Below are 10,289 nucleotides of genomic sequence, written 5' to 3'. Positions count from 1 at the left end.
ATCCCAGATTGTATAGATTTCGGTTGCTGCGATTTTTACAAAAATAAAATATTAACATCATGAGAGTAAGGAATATATTCACTCTTAAATTTTACAACTCATGTCGACAAAGAAAAAAAAATACAAAACGAATGGGTAAAGGTTATTAAAAGACTGAATGCTCACTGGATTCTGTATAAAATAATTCTGGAATTTGTCACTTTCTCTGGAACTCTTGATAGCGTGATCTCTTATTTTTGCATCTATTATTCTAGCGAATTCCTCTTTGTCCTTGTATTGACTTTTTGCCTCGTTCCATTGCTCGAGCGCTGATTGTTGAGTTACATCTTTCTTCTTCCTCTCGTAAGCCTTATCGTAAGAACGATAAAATCTTTGATACAAATCGTTAAGATCGACACCCATATTCACTTTGCAAAACGACTGAAATACTGCACTAAACGCTGCTGTATGGGTACTTTAACGTAAGACGAAATGTAAACATTGAGCGAAATGCGAGCTTCGAGCTACGCAAGTTCACGCACGTGTGTGACTCAGTCATCTGACCGAGCTGAAGTGAGCGTCGTGTCAAAGACCGAGAGCGGTTCGAGAGCATTCTTGGCGCGGCATAATTGAAAAATACGAATTTTTAGGTTAATGACCTTACGTAAGATCCTCTTCAAATTCATTTTATTTTACAGTAAGACATCGTAAGATTTTTCTGACCCCCCCCCCCCCCCCCCCCCCCCCCCCCCCGTAAATTGCCTTATGTAAGTAATGGACAGCCCCTAAGCATATCGAAGGTACCGAAGCGTGAAGCTATAGAAAATTTCAATAAATGTACAGTATCTGCTGTTGGAACGAAAGTATCGCTCTCTCCGAAGCGGTTCGAGCCTCTATCCCCACCTAACAATCCGTGCGCGCATCTCCTTCCTCCAGCCGCGCGCTCGCTTGTTCCGTTTTTACTTGCCGAATCAGTATGCTGCATTTTTACTTGGAAGAAATCTTGTTCCGTTTTTACTCGGAAGATTTTTTTTCTGTTTGTCCTGTTTCTACTTTCAGCCGCTCAATTATTCGTCTTTGTTCCGGAAAACAAATTCCATATATTTACAAGTTAGTTTGAAAGTATATTTTGAATGAAGCGACCAATAAACGAAAATCTTGACGAAAATACTAATAGGGAATCAAACTCAAATAATTGATATTATTATTATTATTATTATTATTACTTGAAATTGCTTGAATAGAAAGTGAAAGAAAAAATCATTTTAATTCTGATTTAGGATAAAAAACTTAAACAAAAATCCCTCCGTAAATTAAGACATAATAATTTTATAACATTTTCTGTCTTCAAACTGAAAGCTATGAAATTATTTATTGAATTTTGGTGGACATTATATAGCTTATTCGCTAAAACGAAAAACATCAATTGTGATATTACGTTGTCGCCTATAAATTAAAAGATAAGACATATAGAATATACATTGTAATCTAATGAGTACACAAGTATTCATCAAGTACATTGTTATTCAAATTTTTAATCAATACATTAGTCAGTTTTTTCTCTAATTGAAAAATATGAGGGTGTTTTCTACTCTTGTCGTATACTTGGCGATAATCCTCAATTCTATTGGTAAATATAATAATGCAATATATCTATAATCTTTAGTTTACGTTTTTGAGTTAAAAAAATCGGAATTTGTGCAATTTAATCTAAATTCTACCCTAATTGTTTTTCTGTCTCAAAATCTATTTCAGTTTGTCGAAAATAAGAGAAAACTAAATCTAAATTTATTACGGGCGAACCTCAAATGTGTGTGTTGAAATAAATGGAATTAAAAAATTGTCCCTATCGATACAAATATGTACCATATGTGCGCGGACACATATGGTACCCTACAAATGGGTCATCCAAACATTCATCCAATGATTCAAAATAAAAAACGATTTCAAATTATCCTGAAAATTTAAATAAATGTTTATTATTTTCTCTATGCGAAAGCACACAGAATATTTGTGTTTTTAAGTGGTAATCTAAAAAAATCCTAAATTCGTCAGTTTCACATAGATTTTTTTTCGTTTTTTTAACAGAAATGAAAATAAATATCTTGCATATAGCTTCTTTTTGCGATTCTTTGACCTCAGACAACGAGTGTTATGGTTTTAACAAAATTAATCAAGAAATGCATAATATTGTCATTTTTCATTAAAATGAATTTACTTTTAAAAAAATTCAAATATGTTAAAAATACCTCTTGAGATGATACTTGGACATGAAAAAATAATTTCTTTTTTTAATGCAAACTAAACAAACAAATTTATTGCTTTGTTATTTTTAAACATGAAGATTTTGTTTTTTTTTCAGAGAAATAAATTCCTAATGCCGTGTTAGTAGTTCTCTCTAGTAATTTTTTATTAATACTAAACAATTTTTACTTCTTGTTAAAAATTGTAATAAGTAAATGCTTAGTTTGGCCATGTTTTAGTAGATATATTTATTTTCTTTAACAAAATCAATTAAATGTGTACAAACAATTGTCCTTCACGGTGACATTTTGCTGTTAGACCACAATTTATAATTTTGAAACAAATTTAATAAACAAATTACACTGAAGCCGTTTTTTAATGGAAGCACCATAATCATTCACCCGCAATTCGGTATGAATTTTTTTAGTTGAGAAATTTTTTAACTAAGAAATTTTATATGGAGAAACAAGAAAGAACTCAAAGTTTTTTTTATACATTCTTCCCAATTTTGACTGATCTTTATAAATAACTGTAAAAATAATAAACATGCCCTGTCGGTAATTTGCTTATTAAATTTGTTTTAAAATTATGAATTGTTTCCTAACAGCAAAATATCACAGTAAAGACCAATTGGTTATATAAATTTAATTGATTGTGTTAAAGAAACTAAATTTGTCCACTTAAACATAGCCAAACTATGCATTTTTTTATTATATTTTTTAAAAACAATAACGAATTCTTTAGTTTTGATAAGATATATTTAGAGAGAGCTACAAGCCATACATTAGCAGTTTATAACTCTGAAAAAACAAAATCTATGTGTTGGAAAATGGAAAAAAAATAAAAATCGATCGAAAAATTTGGGCTAAGAGTTAATTTGTCCACGGACACCTAATTTGGAAGCGCGTGGTTTTAGAATTACAATTTTGACGTAATTTAAAGTCTCGGAATCTGTGATCTAAAAGCACAGAATTCTAGACTTGAGAGCAAAGAAGCGTCACCTAATGCCTGAAACTTCGAGACATATGCTTTAAAAGCAAGGATTCTGAGACCTTAGTTCTCGCGCTAAAGCGAAATAAAGTCAAGGAGTAATGCCGTGAATTAATCTCCCAAAATTTCTCTCCGTGCAGTGGCGTGTCTTATACTGAGCTTCACAGGAAGCGTAAAAGTAGTGTTGCCAACTTTAAAATTTGCCGCCATCAAGGTAAACTTTAAAGTTGGCTGCACTACTTTCGCGCTTTCTGAGAAGCTTTGTATAAGCCACACCACGTCCTGTAAGCTACGCCAAAGCCTGGCAGCACCGATCGATGGAAATGCACTTATTTCTTACTTTAAGAAAAATGTAATCCTCTGTTTCTTTTTACAGAGTTAAGTTCCGAGTTTGACTGTTTGCCTAATGGCGCCCCTATTCCGTGTTCTTCTCGTTACAGAACTTCTTATTCTCCTGAAAGACATCAGTCTCCGGCAAGGTTTCTCCCATTTAATTATTATAATTTACTGCATTAATACAACTATATTATGTATTCTCATTTTTAATATGTAATAAGGTACCTAATCATTTTTTATTCTTAAATTTATGAAATTGTATTATTTAACTGTTAATTATAATTATAATTTATATTACCTCTTGCCAGGCCGGATTCATCAATCAGTTCTTCATCTTCTGCCGAACCTTCTTTTCTTTCCACCTCCATGTCTTCTCGTGCTAGGTCCAGGTCTCCTCGTGCCAGACAGGAGGACTCTTCTTTACGCGTACTTGGATTTAAACTTGCACAACTTAAATTCGTGCGTCTGATTCCCAACGTGAATCCTAACCGACAATTCGAACTTCGAAGATACACGTTTCCTTTAAATAAACCAATTTTTTTAAGAGGAGAACGTAATATCCGTCTGCCCATGCCAGCTGAAGAACAAACTGTATTATCTACGTCCAATGGTGACATATTTGCAATAGTGGATGATAATAAAAAGCTTCGTGGAATGTACACTTTCGCACTAAGAGAAAATTCTGATTTTCCAACTTCAAAACGGGCAAAAATAAACATGATTAGCGGCTTGGTTGACGATATGACCCCAAGCGAAATCCAAGAATCTCCCTTAGGCTTTCGCCATATAATCACAAAAAGTTTTCAAATAATAGTACACGAACAACGTACTTCTAATGTTTAAAGAAATGTAAAACTAAGATAATATATTTTTTGTGTTCCGATGTAGGATCAATATTTTAGAAGTAACTGCTTATTATTTTTGGAAGTTAAATTGAAGGATTACTCGGAACCCGAACGTACGAGGCTTTAAGTTACGACCGTTCCACAGACATGAGTGTCTCGTGTAAGTGCGCCTGTAAGCATTTTCACGCATTACCCCCGAAATCTATGCGTCCCAGGAGTGGGAGCCCCTTTCACGGTCGTATGTTTGGAAATCACGATCCCCGAACCTGTTGTACGTTGGGCGTTTGAATGTAATTCCTATTCTATGATAAATTCGGAAGAGGAACATTGCATGCCCAGTCCGAAACACCTAGTATTTTAGTCGTTTTTCCAAAAAGTTAATTTTTTTATTTAAGATGCATTTTTATAATAGAAACTTAAAAAATTCTTACCTTTTTTTGGCTGAACAACTTTGTCTAGTCATTTTTTTCATCGCTTGTTTCGTCTGTCCAAAAATTTAAATATTTTTCTTTATGACTAACACAAAAACTATTAATTCTATCCAAAATTAATTGCTTAGATATTTATAGATCTTTGCCCAGTGCACAATTTTTGTATATTCATCCTTTTTCGTATCTTATATAGACTGACTAGAAAATGGAATTTATTTTTTTTCATTATTGTTTTGTGGACTGAAAACCTTAATTTTCGATTTTTCAAGAAAATTTAGAAAGTTGTCCGATAAATTTTGAAATACTCGTAGAACTTTTATCCTAACAGATTAAAAATCTCCAGGCACACAGTTTCACAGAAACTCATTTGAAAAATATACCTACATTTTTTCAGCCAAGAAAATTATTTACAACAATAAAAAACTAATATTCAACGAAAAATGTAAATGCTGATATTTAATCAAAAACATATCAATTATTTTTTATTTTAAATAAAAAAGCTGAACTCAATCAAATACAAATTTTGAAGAAAATAGATAAAAAAAAAGTTACAAGTCAAGGTTACATGGTTACAAGTCACAATGTTTGAGTGAAAATAAGTTTGTTTTTTTAATTAATTTAACCGTTTTTAATTTAGAATTCAAACACTTTTTGGTTGAATTATCAACTATTATATTTTTTAAATGCATTCATTTTATTTCGTAGAAAAGTAGTCTTTTTTGTTTAAAAATTCACGAATTTGTTAGAAAATTAAAGTATTAGTTTAATCTGGAAGGTGAATTCTGATAAAAAATATGATAGTTAATACTTCAACCAAAAAGAATATAATTAAAAATGGAAAGCAGTTGAATTAATTTAAAAAAAAACAACGAATTTTCAAAAAAAATTGTTGAAGCTTAAATCTAAACATATTAATTATTTAACCAAATAGTTTCATTTTTTCTAAAAAAAAGATTCAATTTATCATTACAATGATGAATTATTACATTTTTAAACCAAAAATAGAATTTTTCCACGAAACAGTTATGTTTCGAAATCAAAAATATTAATTTTTAACACGAAAGTTAATTTATTTACTTAATTAAAAAAAGGTAAATCGATAACATTAATCTTATTAATATTCATAATATTTCATGTTAATCTGTAATAATAAAGTGTAATGCATACTTACTAATTTTTATTGAATCAGTTGCATTTTTATCTTAAAAAAACAGCATTTCCTACTGAAGTAGATAAATTTTTGAAACAATAAAGAAAATTTTAAAAAATTGTTTAATGTTTATCTAAACAAGATTTTAATTTTAATATTCAACGCCAAGACATGAATTTAAAAAAAGTAAATTTTCTATAAAATAGTTCAATTTTCATCCGAGAAGTTTCATTTTTATCAAAGAAAGATGATATTTCTACTAAGCCAGATGAATTTTTTAATACAAAAAGAAAATCATTTTTTATCTTTTTTAATTGAAAATTCAACAATTTGGGTCAAAATTAAACTACATTGTGAAATTTTTTTATTGAAGGCTTATGTCTGGTTGAAAATTTAACTGTTTAGTGTAAAATACTTTGTTGTTATTGTTGTTTATAATTAATTTTTTTGAAGAAAATGGAACTTTTCCATTTTTTAGATTGATACTTTAAGTTGAAAATTCTTGTTTTTTTTGCAAAAAGTTATTTTTTAGTTTAAAATTTCCTTTTTTTGCGTAAAAATGCATCAGTTTCGTTGAAAATTAATTTTTTTAGCAGGCATATTTTTGGTTTAAAAATTAAATTTTTGTGAAGAAAATTTGTCTTCTGGTTTGAAGATTCAATAATTTAGATAAACTTTTATTTATTTTTGGAGTGAAAAATCTTTATTTGTTGCAAATTCGTCTTTTGAGTTTCAAAATTCTCTTCTTTTGTTGTATAAATTTCATTCTTTTTTTATTAAAATATAAACTATGAGACTTTTTCGTCGACAATTTGTCTTTTTGTTGACTGAAAATATAAAAATGGTACCATTAAATATTGTGCTTACCTTACATTTAATTAGAGGACATTAGAAAGAACATTTCCTCCTTTTCGTTGTAGATTGTATATAGTTGTCAAGATTTGAAAATTGGAGCACCGTAAACTTACTCAGATAGCAATTGGTGCGAGCGCGTTTCGCGCACGTTGATGCGCGCATGAAATGCTTGCAAGAATGCACCTGTCCTGCCAGCACTTTGTGAATGCGCAATTGGTGCGTGCACACTGCGTCGCCAATAACAATCATGCGTATAGGCGCTTGGATTCGAAAATATGCGACGCTTGCAATTGGCTGAAGTAAGTAATGTAAATCAATAATTATTAGCTAATATAGACAAGAATTTTGAATTTAAAGTTTAAAAACTTGCAAAGAATCACGTTTAATAAAATAATTGTGTGCAAAATCCAAAGATATAATAATAAAATAAAAGTTTAACTCTAAATTATGTTTCTTATACCTAGCTTTGTTTTTTATCAGTTAGTTGGAAAGGTTAATAAGCCTCATTTCTGCAATAAAATTGAAGTACATATGTACTTTCTCTTTCAAAGAAAATTAAAAACATTTATTCACGCAAATTTCGTTTAAAATACACAGCAGTCACTACTGCGCATGTGCGGGATATCCGGGTTCTCCTACCAGTAGTGCTGCGACGCCTGTCGGCGAACTCTCGTAATTGGCGCAAGACGGTTATTCGTTCGCGTCGTGTACCGTGCGTGCTTCAGTCGTTGTTGTTATTGTGATATTATTGTGTTATTATTTGTGTGACTTTGTGTATTTTTATCCATACTTATTTTAATCAAGGGAAAAGTGCAAAAAGGATTATTCGAAAGGAACTTAATAATAAAGGGTGTCGTGTAAAAGAAAGTGTGTTAAGTGTTTAATATAACCTCAAATTTCGTGTGATGGCGTGTGTTTGGTTTTTGTTTTTGTATACATGCACTTAGTGACACTAACCAAAATTCGAGCAAGTTCGGCTGCGAATCGAGATAAAAAATTCAATTTTTAATTAATTTTTTTGTGGTATCCTGTCATTCTATATTTTGCAGGACATTTAGCAGAGTCACGTGAATAATTGTACGCAGTTTATTATTCGAGGTTTTGTGCAATTTTATTCATTTTTAATTCTAAATATTTTAATTTTAAATTTCCTAAATAAAAATTGAAAATTAAATATTGCTCTTTCTTTTCTTTATTATAAACAAAACAATTTTAAGGCCCTACTTACGCGCGTGGACTGAAAAGCATTGATTATATAGGATTTTGACTGAAATTAATTTTTTTAGACGAAAGTAATTGAAAAATTGTGATATGGCTTTTCTTTTCCGATAGGAAAGCCATTTTTTTAATTATTGTTGGCAATTTGTGAAGTGTGCGATTTGCACAATTTATCAAGAAAAAATATAATTTTCCGTGATTGAGGTTAGGTTGCAACGTTGTGATAGTTCGCGATCAAAATTCTGGAATTTTGATAGTGCGATGAAGTGTGTTTTTCATAGATTTCAAACGGTTATTTTTGCACTTATGAAAGTACAAGGAAAAAATAAAAATTAATAAAGACTGTGGTCCTTCTTAGAAATCTTTCTAAGTATCTCGAAATTGACTAAAATTAATTGTAATCGCTCAAGACCTTCCAATTTTTCTTAAATATCTTTAAATATTTTGAAAATCTTTCAAATCTTTGAATTTCTTTAAATCCCTCGAAATTTCTTAAAACTCATTAAAATCTTTTTAAATAACATTCAGTAGCTCGCCTGACATTCTTTAAAATCACTAAAAGTGTCTTAAAATCTTATAAGATCTCTTATATATCCTCAAACCTTTTTGAATTATTTTTAGAATATCTTTTTTTAAATCCTCTAAAAAGTAAATTCAAGGTCCATAGTAATCCTCTGCATTTTTTGTAATCTCTTAAAATCCTTTATATTTCGTTAAATTCCTTTAAACCTCTTGAATATTTCAAACATCTTTAAATTTTTTCAAATTCTTTGAAATCTTTGTAAGTAGCTTGTGAATTACTTGCTTGACATTCTTTAAAATCTCGAAAACTGTTTCAAAATCCCATAAAATCTATTGTTAATCTTTGAAACTTTTTGAATTATGTCTCAAGCCTTGAAAAAAATTTTAAATATCGTCCAGTTTCCAGTTATTCCTTAAAATCACTTAAATTTTCAGAAATCCTTTAAGAATTCTTAAAAATCTTAAAATCGAAAAATGGCTTTAGGAATAAATAATATTGAAATAAATTTTCCAAAAAGTATAAGGTACTCATAGCTTTTAGGTTTCATTATACCAACAATCTAAACGAAGCTTGTTTCAAATATAAACCTTTTTATACAGTTTTGTCTGAGAACTTCAAAATTAATTTTACACTTTTCTTTACTTTTTGAACCAAGTATTTTAATATTTTGATACTATTATGTTCTTTCATTATTTTCCATAATTTTTCTTGTCATAGCGAAAAAATTGTAGGATAATCGTTATAAGCCTAGCTATAATTATTAGCCTACAGTTTTTCTCTTATAACTAATGCATTTGGCAGCAAGAGGTGCAACAGCACCACCAGCGGATTAGTTCACGATTGGCATCAAACTTTAGCCGGAGCTCCTATGCAAAATTAGGGTCGGTGGATAGGGCTGGGTATCATCAACATAGCCGAAATAGAAAGTGACTGGGTTGTGACAAAAAGTCATTTTAGTGATGAAATAAATAATTTAACCCATTCGTAAACGTCAAGATGAGAATTCTCACTTCGGTTTCAATTATAAAGTTTATAGCGTAAAATCCAAATTGAAATTTGTCGGCATGTTAGGTTTCTAAGTGGTCCGTAGTCCGACTGTCGACTGCAGGGTCTTGGGACTCCAATAAAAGTCTTGCGCAGTAGTCTCTAAAATATCTTCCGAGCACGAGGAAGCCGGAAGCAGTTCACCACGGTGTGCCCACTCCCATAGAAAAATAGTGAACGGATTATAGTAATCGCTACGTCCCCTAGGTGGCGCTCGTGTGAATTCAGAATTCGAAATGAACTAGAGCAGACGATAGAAGTTTTATCGTATGCTCTAGTTTACTGTAGCTACAAGAATTATATTTTTTTTTCGTGATTAACTTGGATTCACAATGGATTTTTACCGATAACACAAACTAAAAATGGAACCAAATAAAATCGATCATCGATCAAATGCAATAAAGTGTTCAAGTCTGTTGGAATCGTTCTGATAGAACGAACAATCAAATGTTAAAGTCTGTTGAAATCTTTCTATGATAGATCGATTGCAACAGACTTAAACATTTGATTGCATTTGATCGATGATAGATATTTTTTTGTTCAATTTTAGGTTAGTTTCATTGGTTATTATTATTCATGCATTTATTTCAGAAAGAGGAGTCAACATAACCTAAAAATTAAAGTGAGAAGGGAAGGAGAGGGGGTCGTTGCTGTAGACAATAGTTCTTGCTACG

Source organism: Belonocnema kinseyi, chromosome 4 (genome assembly GCF_010883055.1).
Source record: "Belonocnema kinseyi isolate 2016_QV_RU_SX_M_011 chromosome 4, B_treatae_v1, whole genome shotgun sequence".
Taxonomy (NCBI): domain Eukaryota; kingdom Metazoa; phylum Arthropoda; class Insecta; order Hymenoptera; family Cynipidae; genus Belonocnema; species Belonocnema kinseyi.
Note: the sequence above shows the minus strand (reverse complement) of the source record.